Source organism: Crotalus tigris, unplaced genomic scaffold (genome assembly GCF_016545835.1).
Source record: "Crotalus tigris isolate CLP2741 ecotype Arizona unplaced genomic scaffold, ASM1654583v1 scf7180000024282.1769268, whole genome shotgun sequence".
NCBI lineage: Eukaryota > Metazoa > Chordata > Lepidosauria > Squamata > Viperidae > Crotalus > Crotalus tigris.
The window spans coordinates 964,327-976,743 of NW_024100454.1; positions in this window are offsets into that span (position 1 = coordinate 964,327).

Below are 12,417 nucleotides of genomic sequence, written 5' to 3' on the forward strand. Positions count from 1 at the left end.
TTCCCAAACTCCTGAACTTTCTTGCTGCCCGGGCTCTGAATGGTAAATCTCCGCCCAGCCCGCCCAATCGGCGTCCAGCAGCGATTAACTCTCTGCAGTCCTGGCGCGAGGGCTCTGCCCGTCTTTTCTTGGGGTCAGGATCGATGGGAATGGCCTCGCAGCCTAGGAAAGGGTAAGACTGGATACAGAATAACGGAGAGTCGCAAAGGGACTTCGGAGGTCTTCAAGTCCAACGCCCTTATGCCACTTGGGATAAATGTCTGTCCAATCTCTTCTTAAAAACTTCCAGTGCTGGAGTTCCCCACAACTTCTGGAGTACAAGATAATCCTCGGCTTACAATCATTTGTTTAGTGATCATTCAAAGTTAAAACAGCACTGAAACAAAGTGACTTATGACTGTTTTTCACACTTATGACCATCGTAGCATCCTTGTAGTCACGTGATCAAAATTTGGACGCTTGGCAACTGGCTCATCTTTATGACAGTTGCAGTGTCCTGGGATCATGTGATCATCTTTTGTGACCTTCTGACAAGCAAAGTCAATGGGGGAATCCCGATTCACTTAATAACTTAATAATTGCAATGATTCACTTAACAATTCTGGTAAGAAAGATCATTAAATGGAGCAGAATTCACTTAACTGTTTTGCTTAGCCACAGAAATTCTGGGCTCAATTGTGGTCCAAGTCAAAGACTATGTGTACTTTAACAGTATTAAGGAAATTTGTTTTCTTATCTGAGGCTTAGAATTTACAGCCGTAGAGCCAAGTTGTAGCTTTGTTTGAATTATAAAACACTTAAGGAGTGACACTCGAATATTCTGAAATAGAATAATTCTAATGTTCTGCAATAGAGGAAAGCAGCCTATTAATTGTAAGAAGTGTAAAAAAAATACTAATGAACTCTTTTAATTGTTCAAAACTCTCTACCACTTCTGGTACAGTTTTGGGGCAGCAGCCATCTAGACACAACACTTTCAGAAACATCCCTGATCTGTTGGCAGATGGCTTCATGTGTAACAAGTAGTTAACATTTATCTTCTCATCATGCAAGCTATAAAATGCTTGTATCAATGCTTGAGTCAATGCTTCTTCCTGCACTGGAAAGTCCTTCTTGGAGAATCTCAGGCCCAAGTCACCTCCTGATTGAACTATTACAATGCTCTGTTTATGGAGCTGCCCTTCAAGAGCATTTGGAAGCTGCAGTGGTACAGATAATTTAGGACATAATCTGGTATATCAGATAACACCTCTGCTTCACAAAGCTGTGTTGTTCCAATAAGCCAGTGGTTCTCAACCTTTCTAATGCCGCGACCCCATAATACAGTTCCCCATGTTGTGGTGACCCCCAACCACTTATACATCACCCGGTGCCAGGGGCGTGGTCAAAGAAAAGGGGGAAAAATGGCGGACAGCCTTGTTTGGCGACCCCCGTGAAATGGTCGTTCAACCCCAAATGGGACCCCGACCCACAGGTTGAGAACCACTGCAATAAGCTCTCAGGTACAATTCAAGGTGCTGGTAGTCTCCTATAAAGACCTTCCTGGCAGAGGGCCAGATTATTTATGGGACTGCCTTCTGTGAGCTAATTCCAGCAGATTGTGTGACAAAGTGTGTATGCTTTGGGTCCCTTCTCTGAAACCCTGCCATCTAGTGGCATTGTGCAAGTATGCCCCCGGAGGCTGTCCTTTAGAATGACATCTTGCCTGAGATACAGATGGCCCCAACCCTGCTAGTCACGAAGATGTGGTGTTTACCCCAAGCACTGGACCAGGTTATTAGTAGAACATGCTCTATGAACCATAGTGGCGCAGTGGTTAGTTAGAATGTAGAACTGCAGAGTACTTTTGCTGACTGCCAGCTGCCAACAGTTTGACAGTTCGATTCTCACCGGTTCAAGGTTGACTCAGCCTTCCATCCTTCCGAGGTTGGTAAAATGAAGACCCAGATTTTTGGGAGCCATATGTTGACTGTGTAAACCACTTAGAGAGGGCTGTAAAGCACTGTGAAGCGGTGTATAAGTCTAAGTGCTGTTGCTGTTGCTGTGTATGGTGCAACTGGGTTAAAATTTTCAGGAGGCTCAGCTTTGCTGTAATATGATTTTATTATAGTTTGTTTTTATGTATTGCATTGTGAGCTACCTAAAGTCCTAAGACTGACATGGGCAGCTCTCTAGTTTCTATAAATAATGCAAGAGAAGTTTGCAGACGAGATCTCCATAGATCTATTAGGTCAGTGATGTCGAACCTTTTAAAGATCGAGTGCCCAAAAACTGGCCCTAAAAAGTAGATAAAAGTGGTTAAGTCATTTGGATAATATTGCTTGGCCCCAAAGTGAATAAAATGATGGGTAAGTATATCGGATGGATGGGTGGATGTTATAATAAGACGTAGAAAACCACTCTTTGTGTTTAGTTTGTTGAAACACACTCTTTCTAAAGCTATCTAAAGCTATTATATAGCTGTCTATATAGTCATATAATATAGATACAGACATTCTGTCTAAAACATCAGATATCTAAAAGTTTCTAAAAGTTACTTAAATCACACACATGGCATTTTACTTCCTACTAGGAATCTTATTTTTCCCCTCTTTCTTTTTTCATAGTTGTCTGTTTCCTGGTTTAACTGTCTTTTTGGTTCATCTTCCTCAAGCATTGAAATGGATTTAAATTGCAATCAATCTTGTATTAAAATATAAATTATACTGTACTGGTTTTTGTGTGGTTAAATGTTTTAGGCCACCCGTAGGAGGGGAATGTAGGTGACCCATAATTGTTCCACCCCAGACCTTTCTCTGTTTAGCTGTATCACCCCCCTCCCCCAACCAGCCTTGTAAAGAGATTAGTTGGTCTAGCCACCACAACACAATGAAGCAAAAAGGGTTGGGCCTCCCTCTTCAACCAAGCGAGCTAGAAAGTTGCCTGTTTCCATAGGAATGGTGTAATTCTGAAGACACACCATAGGCTCCATTTATTACCCCAAGGACTCACACTTTCGTGAGCTGCTGGTCACTAAAGTCAAATATCAACACTCTACAAAGCTTCTAGGTATAGTTGAATTTGTATAGATTCATGGCTTTAAGCCAGGCTGTTGACTTAACCGAATCAGGAACAGTTTAATAATCCTGTTTGCCAAGAAAAATAAAGACTAATACCCCTGCTTGCTTGTTGCACTAGTTTCCTTATCGGAAGCTGTATGTGTGTGTACATGTATATACTGTATGTATGTGTGTATACAGATAGTCCTCAACGTACGACCACAATGAAGCCCAAAATGTCTGTTGCTAAGTGAGACAGTTGTTAAGTGAATTTTGCCCCATTTTTACAACCTTTCTTGCCAGTTGTTTAGGGAATCACTATGGTGGTTAAGTTAGTAACATGGTTATTAATTGAATCTGGATTCCCCATTGACTTTGCTTGTCAGAAGGTCACAAAAGGTGATCACACGACCCAGGACAGTGCAACTGTCATAAGTATGGCTCAGCTACCAAGTTTCTGAATGTTGATCATGTGACCATGGGGATGCTGGTAGGGTCTAAGTATAAAAAAACGGTCATAAGTCATTTTTTTCAGTGCCATTGTAACTTTGAAAGATCACTAAATGAACTGTTGTAAGCCAAGGACTACCTGTACATATACAATATGTTGATGATAGATAGATAGATAGATAGATAGATAGATAGATAGATAGATAGATAGATATAGAATGGATAGATGTGAATATAGATATATAGATACAACTTTTCCTTTGCATTAAGACAGTTGGTGCAGCTGCAGAAATAATGTTCAGAAGGACAAGTGGCAGTGTAGCATTGTGTGAGTAGAATCTCAAAACTCTTTGAAAACAAGATGTTGGGAAGGAGAGACCTGGTAACATCATGATTAGACATTCAGGAGAAAAGAGGCAAAAACGGGATTAGTTCTGTTGAATTTAGCAGGGCTCTTAGTTTGTAAAAGGTTGCAGCACAGAGCCTTTTAAAATCTATTTAGAAAGCTTCATATTAAACTGGTGCCCTGTTTGCTTGAATGTTACTGGGTTAAATTTTAAGGAAGGAAAATAGATTATTTCTAGCTAGAACCTAAGAGTTTCTTTTCTAATACCTGTTTGAAAGTATTTTTTTTTTAAGCTCATGCATTAAAATAGAATCATCTTGTAAATTTTAGTTTAGGTTTAATCAAGAGTCCTGCACTTCAGGCAGTTTCAAGAATGGATTTGCACACCTACTTTCCATAGGAGGTGTTTGTTTTTCCTTGTAAGTTGCACAGTAAACTTTGCTATGTGTATCTATGAATTATGAGAATTCCTTTCTTTTTTGTAAAATACATCAAGATTCAAACCCCCCAAATAAACCCATTAAGATTCCAGAAGAGAGATCAGGCCTATGAAAAAATGTGTGTTTTTTTGTTTTGTTTTTTGCAACAGGTTCTTTGTGGAGTTTTCTCAAAATTACATTGCATCATTGCAGCTGTGTTATGTGAGTACATTCTTCCTGAGGGGAAAAAATTGAAGACTAAGTAAGCAATAACTGATTAGTAGCCTAGAAGGATTATACATAAAATCTCATACTGGACAAGACTAGTTCAAATGGCTACAAAATCCATATACTTAGGGAATGGTACATGTGTTTTGGTACTCAAAGTGCCCTTGTCTTGCATGTGTCTATAGAATAAAATTATTTTACCTTACTCTAGTTTTCTCTGTTAATATTTAGTTTTAAGAAAGGCAACAATGCTTCTTCCTGCCATGATCCACAACCCTTTGACAAATACTGAGCCTCTGTTAGGAAAACTGTCTCTTCCTCAACCTTATCCCCACCTCGCCAATGTACAAAAGATGTTGAGACTCTAGAAAGAATTCATAGAAGAGCAACAAAGATGATTAGGGGACTGGAGGCTAAAACATACAAGGAACGGTTGCTGGAATGTCTAGTTTAATGAAGAGAAGGACGAGGGGGGGGGGACATGATAGCAGTGTTCCAATATCTCGGGGGCTGCCACAAAGAAGAGGGAGTCAAGCTATTCTCCAAAGTGCCTGAAGGCAGGACAAGAAGCAACGGATGGAAACTAATCAAGGAGAGAAGCAACCTAGAACTAAGGAGAAACTTCCTGACAGTTAGAACAATTAACCAGCGGAGAACCTGCCTCTAGAAGCGGTGAATGCTCCAACACTGGAGGTTTTTAAGAAGAGACTGGACAGCCATTTGTCCGAAATGGTGTAGGGTTTCCTGCCTGAGCAGGGGGTTGGACTAGATGACCTCCAAGGTCCCTTCCAACTTTATTTTTATTATTATTAACAACATGGCAAATATTTGGATGCTGTTTAATTAAATTTGGTCTTTCTAATAGCCCTTGTTCTTTGTTTTGCATTACTGTATCCTTGAACTGATGAAAACATTTTATACAAGAATAGTCCCTTCACTGAGTCAGGAAATCGTTTATGAGCAACAGTCTGTGTGGCCCAGATTTAGATTCCCTTTAGTTATTTGAACAAGTCTTTCTAATCATTGATAGTGATGGAAGATCACCAATAATCATATTGCTAATTCTCTGGAGGTTTCAGGGGCAGGCTGAGAACAGCTGCTAGAGGCATAAACAGAGAACTGTCCACATTCTGGCAAATGACAATACTTAAAAAGAGCCATTTGTCTTTATCCTGTAAAAGATAACTTTTGAGAAAGGGGAGGAAAATGATGAGCTGATTCCAAGCCTATGTATTAACATAGTACTGTCGTGTTTCTTCCACAGTAGCCTGGGGAAATGATTTTGGACATGTAGCAACGCTCTAGGTTTTCTTCAGCAGGTTTTTTTTAGCAAAGGCCACCCAAATCATTGCATCAGTGAGATGGGCAGCATAAAAACAAACAAACAAACAAACAAATGCAATACTGCTTTCAAATTGTGGTGCTGGAGGAGACTCTCGAGAGTCCCTTGGACTGCAAGGAGATGAAATCAGTCAATCCCAAATGAAATCGATCTTGACTGTCTTTTGGAAGGACAGATAGTGAAGCTGAAGCTCAAATACTTTGGCCACCAAAGGAGAAGAGAGGGGTCCTTGGAAAAGAATCTGATGTTGGGAAGGATGGAAGGCAAAAGAAGAAAGGGACAGCAGAGGATGAGATGATTAGACAGTGTCATTGATGCAGTGAACGTGAATTTGAGCAAACTCTGGGAGACAGTGGATCGGGGTGCCTAGTATGTTCTAGTCCAGTGGTTCTCAACCTTTCTAATGCTGTGACCCCATAATACAGTTCCCCATGTTGTGGTGACCCCCAAGTGGGTGTGGCCACCAATAAGAGGGAGTAGGACAGCTAGGGAAAAGGGAAAAAATGGCGGACAGCCTTGTTTGGCGACCCCCGTGAAATGGTTGTTCGACCCCAAATGGGGTCCCGACCCACAGGTGAGAACCACTGTTCTAGTCCATGGGGTCACCAACAGTCGGACATGACTTAGCGACTGAACAACAACAAAATGCAGTACATAGTTCATGGTTGGATGGGTGTGCGTGGGAGAATGTTTCAGTATTATATAAATCAACGGTCAAATATTAATTAGTCTGACATGATTGGTTTATTATCTGCATTTTCTAGCTATACCTCTTTTTCTATCTTAATAAGGAAAAACAATTTATCAAGTGACTGAATTAAACTAGAAAAAAGAATGTGAGCTTTTTTTACCAAATTGATCAGGTCCCTTGTTCGTGTGAAATATGGAGGGGGCAGAAATAGGAGATTTTCCATTTCCCCAGGAAGAAATTTTTCAGTGCCTGGCTCCAGTTTTCCTCTTCTAAAGAGAGCTACTAAGCCTAAGGAGCTTTGAAGAACATAAAGTTAGTCCAAGTCCCCACACATATTTTTATTTTAATCAATGAAATCAACACTAGGGCTTAGGGAGTAATAAGATAGCACCTAATCAGAGGAGGCCTGCCTATTAATGCGAATAATCATTAACCTGCTAGCAGATAAACCAAAGAAGAGACAGAAAATTGGAGCAAAGATAAAGGTCTGCAAAGCAGCATGGAGAAGAAATAAAAGGCTTCTGAAACTCTGGGTGGTGGTGTTGTTTTCCAGTTTTATCTACTTTTCCATGGCTTTGGGGCATTCTACTTTTCCATGGCTTTGGGGCACAAGGTCTGAGTTTCAGGCCCAATCAGGAAACAGTGCCTTTTCTATTTTCAGGAATTGCATCTCTCTCCAGCTGGGGTGGGGGGAGAGGGGAGTCTGGGTCCCATCATTCTCTCCCTAGAAGAGGGCAATCTCTAGAGCAGGGGTCTCCAACCTTGGCAACTTTACGACTTGTGGACTTCAACTCCCAGAATTGCTGACTGAGGAATTCTGGGAGTTGAAGTCCAGAAGTCGTAAAGTTGCCAAGGTTGGAGACCCCTGCTCTAGACCCAATGCAGCTAGAGCACAATCTTCCCAATCGGCCATAGGGTAAATAGATGTTTCAGCACAAACTGAACCTGTGAGGCAATCACTTTATGAATAAATACATGCATTTCAGTAAGGTGACCAACCGTCCTCCTTTAGGGAGGACAGTCCTCCTTTTGTAAGTTCTATCCTCTCTCGAAAGATGTCCTCCTACATGTCCTCCTTTTTGATATTTGAAGACTAATCTGTAAATCTCCGTATTTAATCGATGGTGAGCCGATCCATTGCGTGTGATGTGACGTATTTGTATTTGACATGACGATTCATCAAGGCTTGGTACAGTGCGACGAGACGCGATTATGAGATGCATTCGCTCTGCACAGGAGAATTGTTTTGAGAGAGTGCGCCGCACGCAAGTGGCTTTGTTTACTTCTTACCGAAACATGACACGGCACACACGCACGCATTAGACTCACTTTTTTTTCTTCAATTTATTTGTGTCCTCCTTCTCATTGTAAAAAAGTTGGTCACCTTAATTTCAAGTCTAGGACAATTCACTGTGGCCAACTTGCTGCAGCCATCTTGGCACAGCCAAACTCAGCGCCACCATCTCGCCAGGGCCATCTCGCCAAGCTAACTTGCCACGGGACAACTCACTATGGGACAATTCTACGTGGGATAACTCAATGCAATAAAAGTTACCCACCTACTGTTTCTTTGATATTATATCCATTTTTGTCAATGGAAATAATGCTAAAGAAACAGTAGCAGATATTTATTTCATTGAGTTATCCCATGTGGAGTTGGCCACAGCGAGTTGTCCAGCGATAAATTGGCTACAGCGAAATGGCTGCGGTGAGATGGCCTCATCGGATTGGCCATGGCGAAATGGCCACAGTGAGTTGTGCCATTCTGTGCCTCTTTGTGTTGGCCATTTTGTGAGGATGCATGTGGCCAACCATGCCCATTGACAATGTGTGAGACATTGCATGTGGACTTCTCGAAGAAACTGGAATGTTGTTGTATAAAGCACTTCTTCCTAAAAACAGTTTTAAAATATGCCTCCTATTCATTTTCCCCTTAAATGATACTTGTTCTGCCCTGATGTGAATTAGAAATAGATAGCAGACTATGACAGCCACCTTACAAGTAGATGGGCACCTCATGGAGTAATATGCAAGTAGGAATGATTACAGAATCCGGTAGAAAGTAATATGAAAATGACCCAAGCGATCCAAGGCCACAGGCCAATTAAGCAATGAATCAAAATAAAACCAGAATAAACACCTTGATATATTCCACATTAATATCAACCAACCCTAAATAAAGCAAGCTGAGTGAAACCGTGATTCAATTTAAAGACCTGGATTGCAGAAATCGTAAGATCTTAAGTATTTGTATCATAGGAATTATTTATCATTTCATACAAAACGGAACACACCTATGTAAGTGATTTTAAAATGAGAGAAGCACAGTTTGTAGGCTAGAATTGTAGCTAAGTGATGCAGCACCATCTTGTGGACTTAACAGCTTTTTCAAAACCATGTTGATTTAACAGATTGGTTCAGTGCGTTTTAACAATGATGTTTTCTTCTAAGGCTGTGCAAATACTTTGAAAGAGGAACTTTGCATTTTATTTCTATGCATGCACACACACAGAGGCAGCAGGGAACAGTTCCCAAAACTGCCATGTAAGCCTGGAAAAAAGATAAGGCTGCTTTAATGGTCTGAAAAAAGGCATTTCATACATGTTCTTACATGCCTTTCCAAAGGACTTCTTTTGAAGGATTTGCACAACTGTAATAGCTGAGGTGACCAGAAGAGCAACTGTTGAACAACTGAAAAGACTGAATGTCCCGCACACACAAAAGGTTGTCACATAGAGCGGTTGATTTGATGGGTAGAAGAGGGAGAGAAAGCAGATCATCTTGACTTCCAAATTTGCACTCGTAGTGCATGGCTGCGTGAGAGCGGACCTCTGGCTAATTTTACCGTGCCGGGGGGACCCTAGATGGGTCCGAAGTTGCCCCGTAGAGGTGACTGTGAAGGAGGGGCACCCCATTGATCACAAAGCGATGGCAATCGCTTCGTTTGATTCGGAGAAAGCCTCCGAACCTGGCAGGAGAAAGGCTAGCCACATGCCAGGGTCTAGCCCAGGGGTAGGCAACCTTGGCTCTTTTATGACCACAGACCATAAAAGAGCCAAGGTTGCCTACCCCTGGGCTAGCCCAAACTACTGCAGCTGAAGTCTAAGAGCACTACCAAGAACAATGGTGAACAGCATGCTTGGAACTGGTGAGAGTATTTGATCTTCTCTCCCTTATTTTACAACTAGTCCCTGGGAAAGATCCCCAAAGCAAACAACCTCCAAAAGTGAGGGGAGGGGACTGCATTCCCATACCCCCATAGATGGAAGTGGCAAATTAACCTTTAAAGAGAAAAGAACCTTATTGAAATTAATTTCAAAATACTACAATCTGATCAAATTTAGAAACTAAAACAAACTGCTAAAATTATATTCTAAAGGATTTTGATTGAATTACATTAAACAAAATAAGAACCTTTTGTCTGAAAGAGCTGGAAAATAAATATTTGCTGACATCTAGTGGACAATGAGAATATAGCATATTAAAGACAATGCCCAGAAAAAAAGAAAAAAAAATCTGTTCCCATGATCTCTAATAACCTTTAAGAAGATAGTTGCTAAGGAACAGAGAAGAGATTGCATACTGTGCCGGCTATAAGATTGGAAAGTGTTTGAAGGAAAAGAAATACTTTGATTGTGGTTTAAATTTATGAACTGTTTAAAAACTTTGATCTATGACAAATTATTGAGAAGGGAAGTTACAGGAAGGATTTAAGCTGGCTAAATATATTGAATTGACAATTGACTCCTGAAAGAAAGAATTGTTAACAAACATTGATTTTACTGGGGAGACAACATGGATATGACATACTCATCAAAAAATGATAGAAAACCACACTTAATATCTACTCCTGAAAGATTTAGCCTGAAAGTTCAAAGACCTTTAGAAACACAAGACAAATACTTTCCAAGATGAAATTTATGCAATGCTATGACAGATAAAAAGTACAATAAACTTAAACCGTGAGGAGCTTAAACGTAACTTTGATACTATAAGTGAATATACTTCTAGCTTAAATCTACAATCAAAAAACATCCAAAGAATGATGGTAAAGAATGAATAAACAATCCAGACAACAGAATGTGAACTAGAAAAAAATGACTTAACTGGTGAAGTTACAAATGGAGGGAACTTAATACAAACAAGAAAAAACTTACAAGACTTGGATACAACAATAAATATGGAAAAGATATCTTATGCATTAGAACGTCAAAATAAACCTGAGAAGAAAGAAGACTTAACAAAATGGACACTGTTAGGAGAATCATTGTTTGGGAGACAAAAAGTGTACATCCTATTTACTATATATCCTTTACTCCTAATAATAACTACAAAAATACAAGAACTGGACAAGTTGAAAATGTTAATTTGGAAAACAATTTGGCAAAGGAAGAAGATTAGAGAAGAGACTGGATATAATATTCCATCTGGTAGGGCTGAAGAGACTGGATTCGCCCTCCCAGATGGAATATTATATGAGTAAACACTTGTTTGAATATGGCTAAATAAACAAATAACTTTGGCCATAAAGGGACCTTAGAATAAGTGGGGTAAGAGATATAAGTAATATAGTATTTTTTGATAAGATACAAAATGTAAAAATATTAGGATGTTGTAAGTGAAGAAAAAGTTTGAATTTTAAAGACAAATTAAGTTTGAAAAGATTTAGGATTAAGGAATGATTGAAATGTTGAGGGGAAATTAGGGTTAAGAATTCTGAAAAAAGGATATATAGTGATTTAACTAATTTTTACAAATAGAAGTGAAATATAAATTGACTAGAAAGATGTTATGGATATATGTTATGATAGATAAGTAGTATATATAATATATGAAATATGAAAATACTGGGGTGAGATATTTAAATGAAAAATTTGGATATTTAGATGTTAAATACTGGGAAAAATATGACTGACAAGAATTGTTTGAATATTATGGAGAAATTTAGCTTAAACAAGATTTATGAAAATAAGTTATGGTGAATCAATAAGATGACTTTTATGAAAATAACATAAGCTGATAAGAAAAAAATGCTATGTATGGACGCTACTATAAATATAGAAGAAAATGTTTTTATTTAATCATTTAAATATGGAAAATATTAAATATTAGAAATTATATTTGTTTAATATTGTAGAAGGAGAATACTACTGGGTGAAGAAAAGATCAAGGAAATATATTATTAGTTGATATACTAATTATGGGAATATAAAATTAATTATTATTGTTTATTAACTATTATTAATTGTATATTCTTTTCTAAAAAAATTATGAACCAAGACAACACGCTGTGCACCAGGCACTAAAGTTGTTATTGTAAAAAAAAACCAATAAAACTTATATATATAAAAAAGCAGATTATCTTTTATTTTCTTACTCAGAAATGGAATTCTAAGAAGGCTATATCTATTTCCATTCATTAGCTCTATGATGAACCAAATTATAAGAACAGTCTTTTTTTAAAAAAAAATGTATTTCTGTCTCTGTCATTCTATGTGCAGTTCATTCCCCCCCCCCCAAAAAAAATGGGCCTGAAATGCCAAGATCTGACCAAAAAAAGATGTCTGAGTCCTGGGAAAATAGGTAACCTCTAAGAAAAATTGTAAGAAAGCAGGAAAATTGGGAAACTAACTGCATAGCTAGATGGTGACTCCCTTGTGGTTTACAAAATTAAAAATCCACAGTACAGAAATTCACAAACTTCTCCCCCCCACTAGCAAACAAATCATTGTTGATTATAGCACCATAACAATAAGCAATGCCAGCATATAGTACCAGCAGGTTTAACAAGGTGCAAATGAGCAGTGATTTCCAACCAGCTACATGACATTTAAATCCCATGAATGCAACGTGGTGTTTGAAAGTGAGAAAAATGAAAATGCATGTTTTATGCAGGGGATTGG